The following is a 19,479-nucleotide window of genomic DNA, read 5'->3' as shown; positions in this document are numbered from 1 at the left end:
AAGGAAATGAATCCACCCTTGGGTTTAGATTAGTTCTTTGCAGAAGTTTTGGGATTTGTGTTTCATAAAACTGTGAGAATGGAAAGCAATTAGGTAATTTACCTCATGAATCATTCATGGTCTTAAAATTAGCTGTAGGGTCACAAACATCTGTTTAAAGAGATTTTCTGCAGTGCAAAGGTGACGACACTGAGCCCTCAAACTAATTATCTTTATTTTAACCACAACAACCATATTCTCACAGCAGTGTTAAAATCCTGTGAAGTAATTAGTAAAAATGTCAAATATTTATTAGATATAGGATTCTGAACAAATTCAAATAATGGCTTGTAAAGTAAAAGGTTAAATGAGGCCAGACTTTCATGTCGTATCTGTGTGGCAGAAAGGTAACAAGTGACGCTCACCCACGGTGTTCAGTCTCAGTGAGGTAGTTTATTTGGCACAAGTGATTTGCAGTCATGAAGCTTCTATTCTATGTTCAAAGACACTGAAATAACCTTGACATCCATGTGGGAGCCACTTTGAATGGCGACACTGTCATCCCACGCAAGTGGAGCGACTGACAGACCGGGCATCTTGGTGCCTGCGTCAGTCCGAGCGTCTGTTACTCAGTTATTATTTATTATATATGTATTTTTTTAAATATATTTTTAGCGAGACTGCTATCTGACGACATCATTTCATCTCTGTATGGAACTGTAACTTTCCTAAGAAATAAACAGAAATGTCTATAATCACGAGCAGTCTTTGTACCTTCAAAAGCAAAAGATTTGACTCTGATGGGTATTTTTTTAAAGGCTTTAAAAGAAAACTCTTTCACTGGCACAAAAACTGTTATTTGCGGATTTTTTTTTAAAAATTTGCTTGGATTCCTGCAGCTTCTGCCACAGTAGTTTGTAGTCTTTCTGCACAATTTTGAAACACATTGGAATTGGAGCATGGACAGATACATAAAAATATATATTTTTAAACAAAAACCAAAAATAAAAAAACAACCCCAAGGTAACTAGAGATTTTTGTCACTTGCAACAAAGTAACAGGAGATGCTTAACAATGTACTTACATTCCCGTGTTTAAAAAGTTGTTTAAATTCCTCTGATCAGAATTTGAAAACACACCTGTTACGACTTCATGTCCAAAACAGGGCAAAGTAGGGCAAGTAAGAAACAGCAGACATTAAAAGAACTGCCGCAAAGAAGTGAAAATACTCAGCGACCGTGGCAATTAAATGATGCTTGGTTGTATGCAAAAAGTCAAAATCTTACCAAGTATATTTGTCTTATTTCTAGTCAAAATGATCTCGTTACAATTAAAATAATACAAAATCAGCTACAAAGCAACATTCCAGTAAGATATAAGAACTTGTTTCGAGACAGTGAAACTTGAAACTTGTTTCATTGGCAGATTTTTTCACTTATTTGAAAAAAATCTGCCAATGAAACAAGAGAAAATTCTCTAGTAAGCTGCAGCTTCAGTTTCCTGTTCTTGCACAAGTGACAGCCAGTGTGGTGTTCTGCAGCTGTAGACAGTCTGTGTCAAGGCTCAATGTGTTGTGCATTAAGAGATGCTCTTCTGGATGCCTTGGTTGTTATGAATTTTTACAGAGTTACTGTTGTCTATCTACCAGACTGGAGTACCCTGACCATTCTCCTCTGACATCAAAGCATTTTAACGCAGAGAACTGCTGCTCACTCTGTAAGAGTGGAGATGGCTTCAGCAGGTCATAGCTTGCTTTCAGAGTAAAAGTTGTAAATCAGTGCTGCGGTCAACGTGTTTCAAAGAGCACGGCTCTTACATTGGAGGCAATGCTTCTCCATTTCTGGTTTGTGTCGCACTTTCAGTTTGTGCTACTGCTCAGCTATTAGTTAGCAAGACAAAAAACTACAGGAAACTGTGGCAGAATGTGGATAGGCTCAGCTGCAGGGGGAGGGATGGAGCAGTGGGTTTAGGGTGTGGTGTTGGGGGGGTTAGTTGGCACTGCTGGTAGTCATACTTCTCCTATTTCAGTAGGATGCCGGGACTGGGAGAGGATGGACAGAGACAGGAGCTGCACTACGCAGTACTGGATGTATGTGGAAGTGTGACAAGGACTGGTCAGGACTGACTGGAAAGCTGCACTGTAAATAAAAGTGCACAAAGCAAAATCTGAACTGCGTGTCTGTTGTACCGGCTCTGTAGACTCTGTGAGCGTTGCACAAACAAAACAATTACTTTTGTACAGCCTCTTCTTTACAACAGATTTCACCAGTAAGAGCCAGCAACCTCCAGGAATCACCACCAACCAGTCTGGAAATATACTTTTCCCTAGTAACCAGCGGTTATGTTACAGGTGTATAACAAGCTGAGTTCTTGTAAGGAACTGATTCATGCAGAGTTTGCACCAATATTCTATTTGCTCTCATGTAAAGCATCTGCCATTTATATAACATGTGAGTTGTTTCCAGTTTGTTTTCTAAGTTTTGCAAAGTTAAATAATCCTGGTGCTTCTTTAGAAAATACACTCAAGTTAAAATCTGCTGTAACACCAGTGAAGGACAAACCCAGAGAACTACAAAAATTTAAAAGTCTAATTTGAAAGGTACAGTAAAGAGTCTGGACATGGAGTTTTGAGATACTTTGTCATACAGAAGCAAGCTATCAGCTTCACGGCAATGCAAACAGTTCATAGGATAGTTTTTTTTTTTTTAAGGGCAATGGTTAAATACTGCGAATTTTGGCAACAGAGTTTATAAGGATGCCTTCACTTGTAACAAACCCAAAAGTATCAATTTGAGAAGGAGCATTTTTTGCCACTTTGTCCCTTTTCCCACTGCTACTTGAATAAGCCACATCACTGGAAACTTTTTATGTATGCAAAGAAATTCACACAATCAATACAAACATACCAATAGTATCACAGATAGTCCTGCCAATGATGCCAATTTGATGGTGTGTTACATTTGCTTTTTCTCTTTTATGCTGAATAAACACTGTTTTTCTTTTACATATATGTGTTTTGAAGCTCTGGACATTTCTCCCTCATCACACTAAGGATACAGTGCAATTACAATAGTTTCTTTACAGCAGTGGTGAATATGGAAGCCTACGTGTTTAGTTCATATGAAACATGTTTTTAGAAATACATTTTTATTAACTAGGTTGAGTGACAATTGATCAAATCTGAACATAGCCAAGGCAAAATCTTGTTACCTGACTCTGTACTTACCCACTGCCCTCTGCTGTGGGGAACATTGTCAGATTCAACTCCTGCAGCTTCCTTCAGTGCTGCTACCATTACTGCAATCAAATTACACACTCGTCAGTGATTTTCTCGTACTCTCCATTTTGCAAATGGCATCATATTCCTTCATATAATAATGATGATAAACACGCACAGGTAAAGGGAATCAGTGCTTTTAATTACTTAAACACCAGTTCCAGTTGCTTCCAACCAACTGGTACAGATCACATCCCAACCCCTTCTCTTAGTTCAATTCTGCGTCACACTGAAGCTAAAGTGCTGCATTAAAGCAGCAAATTAGTAATTCAGCATACTGGCATTCTAACAAGACTATGCCCCTTTCTTATTTTTTTATTTTAATGACGTCACAAATGCTCGCCCTCTCCTTAAATTGTAGACAGCTGTAAACAGTTTGTCCTTCATTAGACCTTCTGCTTATTTTCAACAGCATTCATCTCCGCTCAAGCTGAAAACTGCTGAAAAACAAGAGTTGAAACTGAGGTCATTTTCTCTGGTCAAAATGGTTTGGTTAAAACTGCAGAAACATTTAGTGAAAAAACAACCCCCCCCAAAACAAAACAAAAGAAATTCACCATCATTAAAATTGCCCATCATCTCTAAAAGCACCTTGCTTATGTGGGTTTGCTTCAATGAAAAGTTGTATAAATTTCATAATTACCACATGAATATACTCAAAGAGCTGGAGCCAGAGACTTGCAGCAGTTTTAAGAGATTTATATACGGCAACTGGGAATTTAACAACACAAGGAGTGAAGACAAGAAGCAAAGCTGATAATATAGCGGTTTTTATTCCAAAGTTGACTGTATTTTTTTAAGGAAATGGTATTAATTGCTTTCTAAGTTAGGATATTGAGAAATTTGGGAATAACTTCAGCCATCCTTTCATTGGAGACAGATAAGAGAGCAAGGTTACACGGGACATGAAATAAGAACTAGTACTCAGCATGGAGTCAATTACAACCACAGCAGCAACAACAATCTGTTAGAGGCTGGAGGCACAAGCTGGTCTTTAAATACTACTTCACAGATGAGGAGATGAGAGACAGGTGTGGCTGCTGAAGCCTGGGAAAACAGAGGATCCACCAGCAGGTGGGCTGGGAAGGTAGGGCCAGCCATCAACTCTACTTGAGTGAAAGAGAGCAAAGGGGGGGAAACAGACTGCCTGGCTCATGACAATGTTTCACAATAGTCTACGCAAGAAAAAAAAAAGAAAACATAGCAAGGCTAAATGGGATCCATTCTAACATTTCTGATGTGTGAAAACTAGCAGGTTCATTGGATTGGATCCATTGGATCACCTCTAAAGTTTGGCAGACTATACATAATCCCGTAAATGGAAAAGGATGAATTGCTGGCTAAACTTTATTAAATATAAATTTATTTAGCCCATCTGAATTTAGGAAACACGTGAAAAATATATCCTACAGATGCATGGAAACACATCATTACCTATGTTTCCTAGGTTCAGTGGAATCAGTGGGATCTTACACCTTTGCCTAGGCAACCTAGCGAGGGTTGATCAAGTCTCAATCTGCGTCCCAACAGCTTTTAGCGATAGATCATCTCTCTTGATCCAAAGCAGCACCGGAAAGCTCTCTGCTGCTGCTTTTATTGCAGTCTTGATGGCTGTACTTCTGAGAAGCCCCTCATGCCCAGCAGGATAGGGACTCTGTAGTATCCAGCAGAGCTTCTGCAGTCTACCTCAACAGGATTGATCCTGCTCACCAACCCTGCTAAGCTCATAGTTAGGGCTGGATCAGGTGACCCTGAACCCTCTCTTGCCTCAATAGGCTGCTGGGAGCAACTCAACTACGCATTGAGCATTTCTTCTTATCTCTTTTCACTCTCTGTGTGTACACCACTCTGCATTCAATCATTAGTTATTATCAAACTCCACAGCATGTCTTTTGTCCTGTCTTTGTCCCAACACCTCATGTCAGATGACTCTCCCTCCCTGAGCCTTGTTCTCTTGGAGGTTTCTTCCTGTTAAAAGGGAGTTTTTTCTTCCCATCATCACCAAGTGCTTGCTCACAGGGGGTCGTCTGATTGTTGGGATTTTCTTTGCATTATCGCAGGGGGCTTACCTTACAATATAAAGCACATTTGGCTTTATATAAATAAAACTGAATTGAATTGAATGTTTTCTGGCAATCCTCCAGGCGTCCCTGGTACTTGGCCACCTTCCGTTTAAAGGTCTCCTCCTCCTGCCAGGGTACAGTCAATTCAGGGCAAATTGTTTTAAGGCCTCTGACAGAATGACAACATCTGATTGATGAGTTGCTTGGTGAGATCGACCATTAGCTGCCAGTCATGTGAGCTGAAGAGCAGGCCTCTATTCTGCTCTATTCTGTTGTTTCAGCTGCTCTCCTGCCTCAGTGAACAAAAGATGCTTTGTGGTAGGGCTGATGTCTGCTTGTTATTAATGAGGTGCTCTCAGCCACCGCCTTTAGCACCTGGTCATGGCACTACACCAATAGTGACTATCCCTTTGGGCCTTCGGGCAACTTGTTGACCATGCCCATCCCAGGACAGAGAGGGCAGGAAGGCTCAACCAGATTTGCTTTTTTATTTTGTCCGATGGGCTGGATCTCTACGCCTGAACATTTAAGGCATCCTGGAGTCCCACCACTTTACAATGTCATTCTACTTGCACTTGAGCAAGAAGTCTGTCACTTGACTTGACAAGATGGTAAAAAAAAAAATCTTGCCTTTGACAGTGAGCAGTGATATAGTGCTAAACTACTCAGTGCTTGTTGAAATTTCCTCCACTGATTGGTAACAATCCCCCAGATTGTATGTAATTACTTCAGGAGGAGTTGGTGTTATGAGCACCGATTGTACACACTGTAAGGTACTCCAGTTAGTTAAGCCTGAGCTGGCTCTGGCTGCTTTCATCACCTCTTGCACTCTTTTTGAGTTTGGCACTCTTATGTCAAAGTTGACCTGGCTGGGAAGCTTGAGAAACGAACACATCGATGACACAGGGACAAAGACAAGAAAAGACAAAGACTAGAAAAACACAAACTAAAATAATAGATAGGAAATCCAAGGCTATGATACTAAGAAAGGATGGGACCTATACAGTATACAGTACTGTACATAAAGGGGGAGAAGTACAACAACAAGAGACTATGGCCATCTGTAAAACATGTTGGAGGCTCTGTCATGATTTTGGGCTACATTTCAGCCAGTGGTGTTGGAGGCCTTGTCAGAATTGATGGAAATATGAGATCAGAAAAGTAGGTTCAGGATGTGATCCACTTTACAAAACCATCTGGGAAGCATCTGATTGGTTGTGGCTTCATTTTACAGCAATTTACGAAAAAGACACTGCCACTAGTGTAAAAGCACAGCTGCTTCTGGATTCAGTTATAGGTTAACCTGTCCATAACTGGGTCTCAATAGTATTAAGGCAGTGTGGGATCACCTTGACAGAGAAAGGAAGGGGGAAAATAGCCATCTTACAAAGAAGAGCTTTGAACGTCCTTCAAGAAGCCTGGAGAAATATTCCCGGAGAACTATTACTTAAAGAAATTACAAGAAAAACTTCAGGGAAAGAGTTCACTTTGTTGAAGAATGAAGGTGGTTATGCCAAATATTGACCTTCAAGTCCATTAGAATTGCACAAACCTTGCTTTTGCACCTATTTTCTTAGAATACGCAGAAATGAGGGGTAGCTGAAGACATTTGTGTAGACTGGAGATGTTGGGGAATTTGAAACAGATGATGTGAGAGTGGGAGTCAGCTGTCTCTAAACAGAAGGCGAGTGTCATCGAAGGAAATACTGCTGATATGACAGGCGCCGTCAGCATTGTAAATATACACACACAGAGTCCTCTGGCCAAACAATCACCTTTTAAATAGTAATACAAAACCAAACTAACAGGGACAGAGGCTTTTCAGTCAGTGGCACCGAGGCTTTGGAATAATCTAGAACTCATGCTATGTTTAGGTGACTCTGTGGACGCCGTTCAAAAGCAGGTGAAAACCTTTCTATTTAAAAAGGCTTTATATTGAGATTATATTATAACTTTTTATAAGATAACCCAAGGATCTTAAATAGACCTTTCATTGTCAAAAACCCTCCTTTGTGGCTGAATTAAAATAATTCTTCAAAGAATGCACCAAAATACCTCCACAGCAATGTGAAAAACACAGTTATCACAAATGCTGATATTTAGAATATTGAATTTTGTTTTTCTATTTTTTTTTAATCTAAAACATTTAAGTGACAGATATGCAAATGATCTGGCAAATTCCTTTTTTTCAAAGCACTGTACTAGTTGGAGGCTAGTGAGTGGATTAAATGCCAGATTGCTCATTTTCTCAGTAAGGACATCACAGTCAATGTCTTACTGTTAAAGTTCAGAAACCAAAAACTATTCAAGAATTCAGTTTTGGTTAAAATACAGGCTGTCACAGGGAGAGAGTCGGATATATCCTGGACAGGTCTCTAATTCACTGCAGGGCTAGACTTGTATCTCTATAGTGAAATCCGGACACCTTGTACATACTTGTGCCCTGGGAATGTAACTGGGCTGGACAGTGACCAGGAGTGAAAAGGTTATACATACACAGCCACTGTGACAGCTCCTGCTCATGCTGGAGGTCAGTATGACTATTAAGAAAAATCGTTTTTAAATGTAACTTCAGTGAAATCTTCATAGGACAGAATCCATAGTCCTTATTCTGTGAAAGAAAATCTATTTTGGTGTTCTCCTGAAGTCAATATATGACTGCAACTGTTTGAGTTAATCAAAGTATGAGGGTATGATTCAAAATCAGCCTTTTTAATTAAATTAATATTTATTGACTGCAGTTTCAAAGGGAACCACTGCAGAAATGGAGCAGTGAATTTTCTAGTGAAAAGATTTTACTTTTGACTCAGACTATAAAAACTTAGGTGTGTAAAGGAAGAAATATTTAATAGAATGATTATAAAGAGATCAAAATCAGTAAGGTTGGTCTTTATGACAGACTTATGTGAACACGTCTTTGATCTGTTGAATCAAATGTTATTTTAATCTGAGCAAATTGTGATTTCACATTCAGAAAGAGTCAGTTTAAACCCATTCCATGTTTGAGCCTTTCCTCCTTGAGATGTGTAAACTGAACCAAATAGCTAGTCTAAATAAAAGAAACACAGTTAAGTAATGAAAGTGAGCCTATTATACTTAAAAGCCTAGCTCTCACACAGAGAGCGCTTTCTCCATACTCTCTACGAGATCTATGACAGTGAACGAAGACACACAACTTTTACCATGAGCACAGATACCCCCCCCCCCGAGGGGCACCCAATCAGAAGAAAGACAAGTCTCACACTCATGTTATCATTGAGAGTCTGCCACACCTCTAAACCTCAATTGTTCACTTTTGTTGCTCTTTTAACTTGAAGACTATCTGTTCAGCAGGTTGGATGACTTCCATTGAAAGAGGTGATGACAACTTCCCAGTATGTGGGGGAGGACACGTTATAGGCATATACATGGTAGCAATAACATCTGAGAACAGCCCTTCATTGGACTTGAAAAAAGTTGCACCACGGACAAAACTATGAAAATAAGTCAACAAAAGTCAATAAAATGCCATCCATCCATCCATCCATTCGCTTCCGCTTATCCTTTTCAGGGTCGCGGGGGGCGCTGGAGCCTATCCCAGCTGTCTTAGGGCGAGAGGTGGGGTACATCCTGGACAGGTCGCCAGTCTGTCGCAGGGCTAACACACAGGGACAGACAACCATTCGCGCTCACATTCACTCCCGCATTCATACCTAGTGGCAATTTGGATTAACCAATTAACCTATCCCCACTAACTGCATGTCTTTGGACGGTGGAAGCTGGAGTACCTGGAGGGAACCCATGCAAACACGGGGAGAACATGCAAACTCTTATAAAATTATAAAATGCCATCTGATGTATTGAAGTGAGGTTGCACAGGGTAGCATGCATGCTATGATGATCACATATGGTTATGTAATCCTTTAAGCTATATATCTTTTAAAAATGAGGTGGTAAAAAGGGTGGTGATAAATCATCCCGGTCATTTACTTCTTCCCTTCCATCTGTGCTATTACAAGTCATCATGTCACACACAAACAGCTGTAAATGTATTACAGCAGCTAATCAGACAGTCACACCCCACCTCTTCCTCTGTGGATGCTATTAGCTGCTAATGCTCTGCTCCCTTGGACACTTCAACGGCAAATAAATGTAATTGTGATGAATTGCTTCAAACTAAAGGTTTCACTCATCAGTATCTCGACCCTCCTCAAAAGAGATGAATTTACTTTGTCAAAAGAAATCCAGGGTGACACACTTGGGTAGGCAAGTAGGTGGCAGGAGGCTGAATTGACTGGAAGAAGGTGACGTGGGTAATTTGTTCATCCCGAAGGGCTGGAGCATTCATTAAGGGAAAGCTGAACAGGAAGATGAGGGGAAAGGCCCGCTGGTGACAACTGAACCCATGGTTTACACCTGCAAGGTAAATGCTGCCGTACTAACACACACAGATACCAAAATAGACCTCAGCCCTTTATCGTTAGTGTCACAACCAACTGGTCATAGATCAGCAGGCCATCGCTCCTGGCAGAGTTGGATAAATGTGTTTTGTGTTTGGACCTGTTATTGGTTGTTCCAGGGGCAATTACAGGCAAGGACTAGTCAAATTTGTTCTAAGCAGGGTATAATTTAAATGGATGATGATCATTAGCAACACCAGGTTGACAATCATAGGGTAAATATGGATTTATCTCATCTTATTTACAGCATTCCTACCGACGAGCTTCACACACTTGAGCATTTAGGACAAAACATGTTTTGGCAGGAAAACAATCCTGACGTTAGGGGGATTTCTTCTGTTGCTTTAATAATGATGATATATCTATGCAGAGTGGGTGGTGGGGATGTTCCTCAAAATGAATAGCTGCCTCCTTGCATCCCCTCCAAACCCTCAGTTTCTCCATCCAAGCCTCTTAAATTGATTGAGGAAGGTTAGCACAAGTCGCTGACGTTGAAACCCCGCTCCTCTCTGCCAGCAAATGTGTGGTGTTTCTCCTGCTCCAGCTGTGCTCCGAATTCTTGACCTTGGCTTCTTTTTAATCTGCCTGCCACAGTCCCTCTATTTTCTGACTCAGTCAGTGTGTGTTTTGGCAGAATGAAACTACCGGTGATCCCTTTTATATACTCAGACAAAGCATAAAATCTGTGTGTGGAAGTGTCTGTGTGAGAACTGTCAAGCTCAGCAGATCTGCAGAGATAAAAATGCCCCCTCCAGCTGGTTGTGTTGTCTCCGAGCCATGTTTTTCTATTCACGTTAAGTATTGTTCTGCCTTTTTTCTTCTAATTTAGCATATTTAAAGCTGCTGGAGTGTTCCTTTGTTGGGACTAAATCAGTGATGATCGTTAGCGGTTGTGTGTGGTGCATAAAGTAGGGGGCAGGTAACGATGATGCTCCGTGACAGTCAGTGGAAGTAAACTTTGAATGTAAGTGGAGCCACCATGCCTCCCAGCATGAGGACTCCAAATTTAGCTCTCCACCAGTGTGTGGGTGTTAAAGCAGTGCCTAGTTTTTAAGGGTTTTAGCCCCTTTAACCTCATGAACCTTTGGTTGTGATGCATCACTTGTTAAAATATAACGTGTGCTCAAAGTCCTGCTCTGCTGCCAGAGAGCCTCTGCCTTTTCCGTTTGTAAGGGAGCCAATTTAACATAGCTTGAACATCACATGAATCTGGAGAAACTTCATTATACAAGCAGAGAAATTCATTTTGCTCACTGCATGACAATCAGGACTTACCTCGGCTGTGTAGAGCAGATAGGTAAATTTAAAAAATGCACACCTCCTTATCTAAATGCTTGCATTCTCATTCTAACAACACGAGCACCACTACAAAATACAAAGAATGAGAAGGAGATAGCATCTTCTATCAACTATCACCAGCTCAGTCAGCTGATACAGCCATAGTGTCACAGTCTGGCGAGGGCAGACTGTATGAATTGAAAAAGGACCCAAAATGCAGACTCCAAGGAACAGGGAACAAAACTTGAATGTTAACAAAAAGCGAGCCGTTTAATATGGCTGGTAAAAAAGGTACAAACAAAGGGCAAGGCAAACTGAAGCAAAATTAACAAACCTAAACTGGGAAATCTAAACAAACAATAAGAAAAACCTAGACAAGAAACTTGGAAGCATGGCATAGGAAACATGGCGTGGACAACAGACGACCTGACAATCACACACTGAAAACAGAGGACTTAAATACACAGGAGGTGATTAGGGGAAGTGGAGACACATGAGGAAACAGCTGGCACACATGAACATAATGACGTCACAGTGGGAGAGTCAAACTGAACATGATGAACACAGAACACCAGACCTCTTCACAATAAAACAGGAAACATAATGAGACATAGACATGACAACCCGAACTTGACAACGTAAGACACAGACATGAAACGCATGAAGAGCAGGGGAGATTTAACATGGTTGGAAACACGAGGGGAAAATAATAACTAGAAACACTTAGGCATAATAATACAAACTTGATAACATAAGACACGCAGCATGAAACACGAAGGGTGAGGGGAAGCTTAAATACAGGGGAAGAAAACACAAGGAGTCTAATAACCAAATGAACTTAGATAACCTAATGAACAAAATAAACTCAAACTTAAAACACTGGGTCAAAAGACCCAGGACCATGACAGAGCCCCCCCTTCAAGGGCGGATTCCAGACGCCCAAAACCATGAACAAAGAAATGCAGCAACAAGAAAACAAACATGAAACAAAACCAAAACAACCCACCCAGGGCGGGCGGCGGGGGTCCAGGACGGAGGGCCAGAAACAAAACCACAAAAACAAAGAATCTGAAGCACTCAGTCCAAACACAAGGGCTTAAGAGTCCGAGACCCTGTTTCAGGAGGGCGACCATGATCTCGGCAGAAAAGGAGTTCATGGCGGAGTAGTTCAGGTGGCCGACCTGGAGGCCGATGGCACAGTAGTCCATAGTTCAAGGGTTCAGGGGGCCGGCCATGTGGAAGGTGGCAGTGGCGAAGCAAGCATGGCTGGCCACACTCGGGTGGCTTGGCTCGTGGCCGGCGGCAACATGGACGAGACCTGTCGGGCGGCTTGGCGGGTGGTCGACGGCGACATGGACGAGACCTGTCGGGCGGCTTGGCGGGTGGTCGACGGCGTGGACGATAATCCTTGGATGGTTTGGTTGGTTTCCGTCGACAGGCTGTCCTGACAGGCTCCGGAAACAGCTGTGCTGGACCTGGACGTGGCGTGGCAGGCACAGATAATGGCGCTGCAGGCGACGGCGTGGAAGCCGCAGGTGGCGGCGCTGCAGGCGATGGCGTGGAAGGATGCTGGGCGCGCTTGGCTGAACCTCCAGCTGGCACAACAGGACCAGGCGTAGCAGAGGCAGAGGCCGGACCAGGCGAGGCTGAAGACTCTGACGAAGCTGGACCAGGCGACGACGAGGCGGCCGCAGGTGGCGGCTGAACGGTCCCCTCGGACCCTCCAGCTGACGAGGCATGAGGCTGGACGGGCTCCTCGGGCCCTCCAGCTGACGAGGCAGGTTGCTTTTCAAGTTGCAGCAACACACAGTCTATAGTGGGTGAAATGAGTTCGTATGAGTTCTCAGACTGAGGTGTGGCAGAACCAGGTGAGGCGTCGTCCTCAGGCTGAGGCGTAGAAGCAGCAAGCAGTAGCGCAGCAGGTGGTGGTCCTGCAGGCGGCGGCACGGGAGCCGCAGGAGGTGGCGCTGCAGCCACAGGTGGTGAAGCAGAAGGTGGCCAGACGGGCTCCTCGGGCCCGCCAGCTGACGAAGCATGAGGCTGGACGGGCTCCTCGGGCCCGCCAGCTGACGAAGCATGAGGCTGGACGGGCTCCTCGGGCCCGCCAGCTGACGAAGCATGAGGCTGGACGGGCTCCTCGGGCCCGCCAGCCGACGCGGCATGAGGCTGGACGGGCTCCTCGGGCCCGCCAGCCGACGCGGCATGAGGCTGGACGGGCTCCTCGGGCCCGCCAGCCGACGCGGCATGAGGCTGGACGGGCTCCTCGGGCCCGCCAGCCGACGCGGCATGAGGCTGGACGGGCTCCTCGGGCCCGCCAGCCGATGCGGCATGAGGCTGGACGGGCTCCTCGGGCCCGCCAGCCGATGCGGCATGAGGCTGGACGGGCTCCTCGGGCCCGCCAGCAGACACAGGAAAAGGCTGCACAAACTCCAACTTAGCCCCTGGCTCCAACCTGGCCTGGATCTCGGTCCCACAGTAGCTTAGCTGAGCCTCATGGCTAGCACTTCCAGTGCAAACAGTCTTATAATTTGGCTTCTTGGAAGCAAAGTTCATAGCATGATCAATACACTGGGATGCTAGGTAATTGTGCAGAGGGATAAGATATTCCGTGGAAGACTTGGCTGGTGATTTTTCAGTCTTAGTCATTTCATAAACATGCCCATGAACCTTTAAGGCAGTGTTTGTTCCAATATTGTCCTTAGAAAAAAACGCGTGGATTCAGAATACAATCACCCACCTCATGTTGCTGTGAGCCGTGGTGACAACCTGGACGCCGCCTCCTCCTGGAAGCCGTGGTCGTGGAGGCCGGCGCCGCTACGGCTGAGATGAATGTAGCGCTGGAAGCAGCCACCGCTTGAGGTGAGGAAAACGCAGCACTTGTCTGCTGCAGTGGCGACATGGACATGGAGACAGGCGGGAGACTCAACACGCCAACTTTAGCTCCTATAGCTGGCATAGGGAGGGCTGCGTCACAGAGGGGCTGGAGTAATTCAGTCTGCATGCTGGGGGGCTGCTTTGGCAACACGGTGCGGATGAAGCCGTGCAAATCCTCCGACAATCCCTCCATGTAAGCCGGGTATGCAGACAGAATCCGGTACAGCTGAACTCTAACTGACTCCTTCTCACTCTCCTGTCTGCACGCAGAATAGATTTTCCACTGTCCATGGAGAATGGTCACACGAGTGCTGAACTCCCAAAAATCCTCAAAGATGTCTGCTGGGTCCATTCTGGTCAGGTCGTTCTGTCACAGTCTGGCGAGGGCAGACTGTATGAATTGAAAAAGGACCCAAAATGCAGACTCCAAGGAACAGGGAACAAAACTTGAATGTTAACAAAAAGCGAGCCGTTTAATATGGCTGGTAAAAAAGGTACAAACAAAGGGCAAGGCAAACTGAAGCAAAATTAACACAAACCTAAACTGGGAAATCTAAACAAACAATAAGAAAAACCTAGACAAGAAACTTGGAAGCATGGCATAGGAAACATGGCGTGGACAACAGACGACCTGACAATCACACACTGAAAACAGAGGACTTAAATACACAGGAGGTGATTAGGGGAAGTGGAGACACATGAGGAAACAGCTGGCACACATGAACATAATGACGTCACAGTGGGAGAGTAAAACTGAACATGATGAACACAGAACACCAGACCTCTTCACAATAAAACAGGAAACATAATGAGACATAGACATGACAACCCGAACTTGACAACGTAAGACACAGACATGAAACGCATGAAGAGCAGGGGAGATTTAACATGGTTGGAAACACGAGGGGAAAATAATAACTAGAAACACTTAGGCATAATAATACAAACTTGATAACATAAGACACGCAGCATGAAACACGAAGGGTGAGGGGAAGCTTAAATACAGGGGAAGAAAACACAAGGAGTCTAATAACCAAATGAACTTAGATAACCTAATGAACAAAATAAACTCAAACTTAAAACACTGGGTCAAAAGACCCAGGACCATGACACATAGCCTCAATCTGCGCGATAGCCCGCTGGTTCATTTACATGATCCGTGTCTGATAATTGGGGAAAAAACAGAAATCTCAAATCTGGCTACAAGAGGAGTTTTTTTTTTTTTATTAGATCTTGTATCTTTACAGGGATTCATAAACCAAACATGCTGAGAAAAAAATATATGCACATTTATGTATATTCAGTATTTGCATGTACCAGGTTGGTATAGATTTAGGGAGTATTGCACATAACTATTCTTTGTCCTGTGTGTATCGTATTAATGGTGCCTGATTTTTTTTGTGGTTCTGTTTTTCTGTTACTTGCTCAGAGGTCAAGGATATTAATCAAATTGGTTATTAAAAGTTTAATTTTTCTAATTAAGAGATTTCTCTCAGATGAATGAATTTACAGTGATTGCTAGGAACATTTGAAGGCCAGTACAAATGAACTACTGTAAAGGCAGGCAGATCCTTGTGATGATAAGCCCACAACTTTCAATCTATTATTATTATTTATTTATTTATTTATTTGCTTTTCCTACCTCGTGGGGGCAATGCAACAATTTGAAATAGAGACATTGAATACTGGCCTACCTTACAGAATTGGCCCCATAAAATGTTAGCAATGAGTTGGAAAGCATCTGTTAAGAGGCGCTTTTTCTTTTGTGTTGCTCGTGCAATCTAAAGTTTGGCTACTTGGGGAGAGCTTCTGGAGGTTTCAAGGAAAAAGTGTTCAGGAGTCTTCTTTTACTTAAGTATGTACAAAAGTTAAAGGAAAGCTTTCTAAATTCTAAATTGGTTGTGTTGGCTGCAGAGCAGTTTATTTTATTTTTCTTCTTTCTGTAGCCAACACATCAACATTTCCATCATCAACACCAAACCTTCCAACTGGCAAGACAAACACTGAAGTCAAAGTCTGGAGTTCCATAAAAGAGTCTTGTGGGTTGCTTCCTGTGTGGGACCATTATTTTGAGACTTGAATTTTCTTTCATTTTAGACTCTTTGTTTTCAGTCAACAATCGGTGATGTTGAGACACTAAAACTATTTTTGATTTTTTTAAAAATAAGATTTAGCAAAGGATCATATTTTGCGTAAAATAAACCATTGCATGGAAAATCAATGTGCTTAAAGCATGTCCTGCTTTTTCGTGGTTACTTGAGCAAAGATTTACTGATTAGAAATATATTTCACAGAAAAAAATAACCCTGCGAGAGGCAGGGTTAGTGGCAGCTGTCTTAGTTCGAGAGGCAGGGTACACCCTGGACAGGTCGTCTGTCGCTCTAACACATAGACACAGACAACCATTCACACTCACACCTATGGGAAGTTAACCTGTCCCCACTAACTGCACGTCTTTGGACTGTGGGAGGAAGCCGGAGTACCTGGAGAGAACCCACACAAACACGGGTCAACATGCAAACTCAACCACAGAATGACCCCGGCCTGATGGTGGAATTGAACTCTGAAACCTTCTTTCTGTGCAACAGAGCTAAGCGCACACAAGAAAATACATTTCCTCCCCCAAGACACTGCAAATAAAGTTTAGGTGTAGAGGAATTCCATTTCAGGGGACAAGGCTGGATCTGCATGGACACTTGCTAGCTGTGAATTCTGTGGTAGATTATGTGCTGTATTCAGAGGCACTGCTTTCCACTAGGCAAGCCGGGCAACTGCTTGGGACGTCCTGCCAGTGGAGGTTCCCCAAGGTATCAAAATCAGCAGTGACACTAGAAGAAACCAAAACCCCACTAAAAGACCACCGCCTGATGCCACCGTATGAATCTGTTTAAACAAACTGATGACACCAATGAAAAGCACTTGGTAAAAATGAAGAAGAGTTATCCTTATGTGAATGAAAAAAGAGAATGGGAAGGTGAAAAAAAGCAAAGCATCGTTAAGTGGAGCAGATAATGATGCTAAATAATTTTAAATATGGTGATGAATACTTTTTGGAGAAGCCCCCTGTGAAATTTTGCTTAGGACACCAGCACACTCTAGAACCAATACTACCTGTACTCACATCCAGGCTCAATTACACCGATTCTATGTTAACACTGATTTTATACCCAATGTCTGACTAATTCAGGGATTTTCCTTCTAACATGCAACTTTTCCAGTTAATTTCTCCAAAATCTCAGTACATATGCATAATGTCGTAATGATATCACTGTTTATCATCCATCCACTTATTAACTTATCCAGTTTAGAGTTTTTTGGGCCTGGAGCAAATTCACATTCACACATAGGGCCAATGTAGAACCACCAAGTAACCTAACAAGCTTGTTTTTGGACTGTGAGAGAAAGTTGGAGTACCCGGAGAGAACCCGCTGTCACTGCTGTCAGAGACACAATAAAAAAAGATCATTTTTTAGCAAAAATAATCCACTAAAGCTTCACAAAGTGAAAAGAAAGAAAGCTCTCCGGGTCCCTCGTGGTGGCCGCCTCGTGCTCTCGCTTCAGTATGCCACCCAAGAAAGGCCCAACACCAGAGGAGGTTGAGGACATTAAAACCTCCCTCGGAGCGCTGTGCGGAGACGTGGCCGCAGTCAGGGCACAGCAGGAGCTGCTTCTGGGGCTTCTGGAGGAGGTAAAACAGCTACGCCTCCAAAATGCCGAGAAGGACAGACGGATCATGGATCTCGAGCGGCGGGTGGATGAGCTGGAGCAGTACACCCGTACGAACGACGTGGTCATCAGCAGTATTAAAATCAAGCCGCGCTCGTATGCGCGCGCGGAGGCCGGGAACGTCGGGGAGCCCAGCGACGAGGAGACCCGCTCGGTAGAGCAACAGGTGGCGTCCTTCCTCCAAAGCAAGGGGATAGAGATGGACCTGGAGCACATAGAAGCATGTCACTCACTGCCCAGGAGGAGTGACAGACTGCCGGCCATCATTATGAGATTTGTCAATCGGAAGAACAAGGTCGCACTGCTGAAACAAGGACGCAAACTGAAAGGCACGGACGTTTTCATTAATGAGCATCTGACACGAAAAAACGCAGACATCGCGAGGAAGGCAAGGCAACTGAAGAAGAACGGTAAAATACAACATACATGGGTAACAAACTGTAAGATTTTCATTAAGCTAAACGGGACACCAGAAGAGGCAAAAGTACTGATAGTGAGGAACATGGAGGATCTGGACAAGTATAACTGACACCAATGTATCAATTACACCAGGAAATGACATGGACACGTTGAAATTAGTTCTTCAACAGAAAGTAATTGATCTAGATTGTGAATATAAGGAGCATAATATAATAGATCCAGAAATAGATTCTGAAAGTAACTTTCTCTCTTCTTTTGTTAAAAATTGTAATTATTTCACTCAGGAACAATATGAAAAAGAAATTAACCTAGACGGGAAGCTCTCATTAATTCACTTTAACAGCAGAAGTATGTACTCTAATTTTGATTTCATTAAGGACTATTTGCAACAATTTTCTCGCCCCTTTAGTATTATAGCCATCACTGAAACTTGGTTCAATGTCGATAAAGGAATAGATTTTTGTTTGAATGGATATGATTTAAAATACATGAATAGATTAAATAAGGCGGGCGGCGGGGTTGCTATATATGTTCATAACTCTATAAAATATAATGTTGTAACAACTATGTCTATGGCTATTGATGGAATTTTGGAATGTTTGACTATTGAGATTATGAATGAAAAAAAGAGAAATGTTATAATAAGTTGCATATATCGGACACCCAGTTCAAGTATTGACACTTTTAATGAATGGATAGAAAAAACGTTTGCTTCGGTGAACCAAAAATTACTATTTATCTGTGGTGATTTTAACATTGATTTGCTAAATCCAACAAGGTTAAAAGCCATTGATGACTTTACTGACACAATGTACAGCTTATCACTATATCCAACAATAACAAAGCCAAGCAGAATAACATCACATAGTGCCACTATTATTGACAACATTTTTACTAATGTCATGGATTTCCAAATTAATAGTGGTCTGCTTGTCTGTGATATAACTGACCACTTACCAGTTTTTACTTTGTGTGACTGTGATTTAAAAAAAATAGATACCAAGATCATGATAGCAAAGCGAACAATAAATGAAGAAGCAATTCATGCCTTCAATTTCGATTTAGCACAACAAGATTGGAGTTCGGTGTATGAAGAGTCAGATGTGGACAAGGCTTATGATAATTTTCTAGATATTTTTACTATGTGGTACAATAAACATTGTCCTGTAAACGAACACATGACAAAGAAAAAAAGATAAAAAGTCCTTGGCTCACAAAAGGAATTATTAATGCTTGCAAAAAGAAAAACAATCTGTATAAACAGTTTATCAAAGTAAAAACAAAAGAAGTGGAACAAAGATATAAAGCATATAGAAATAAATTGACTGATATTATAAGAACGAGCAAACAACTTTATTATAGAAGAAGATTATGTGAAAATAAAAACAATATAAAAGGAACTTGGGATGTGTTAAACAACTTA

This window comes from Copadichromis virginalis, linkage group LG16, assembly GCF_057382275.1.
Source record: "Copadichromis virginalis isolate Kocher_CV1m ecotype Utaka linkage group LG16, C_Virginalis_male_GT1.1, whole genome shotgun sequence".
In the NCBI taxonomy this organism is placed as follows: Eukaryota; Metazoa; Chordata; class Actinopteri; order Cichliformes; family Cichlidae; genus Copadichromis; species Copadichromis virginalis.
Note: the sequence above shows the minus strand (reverse complement) of the source record.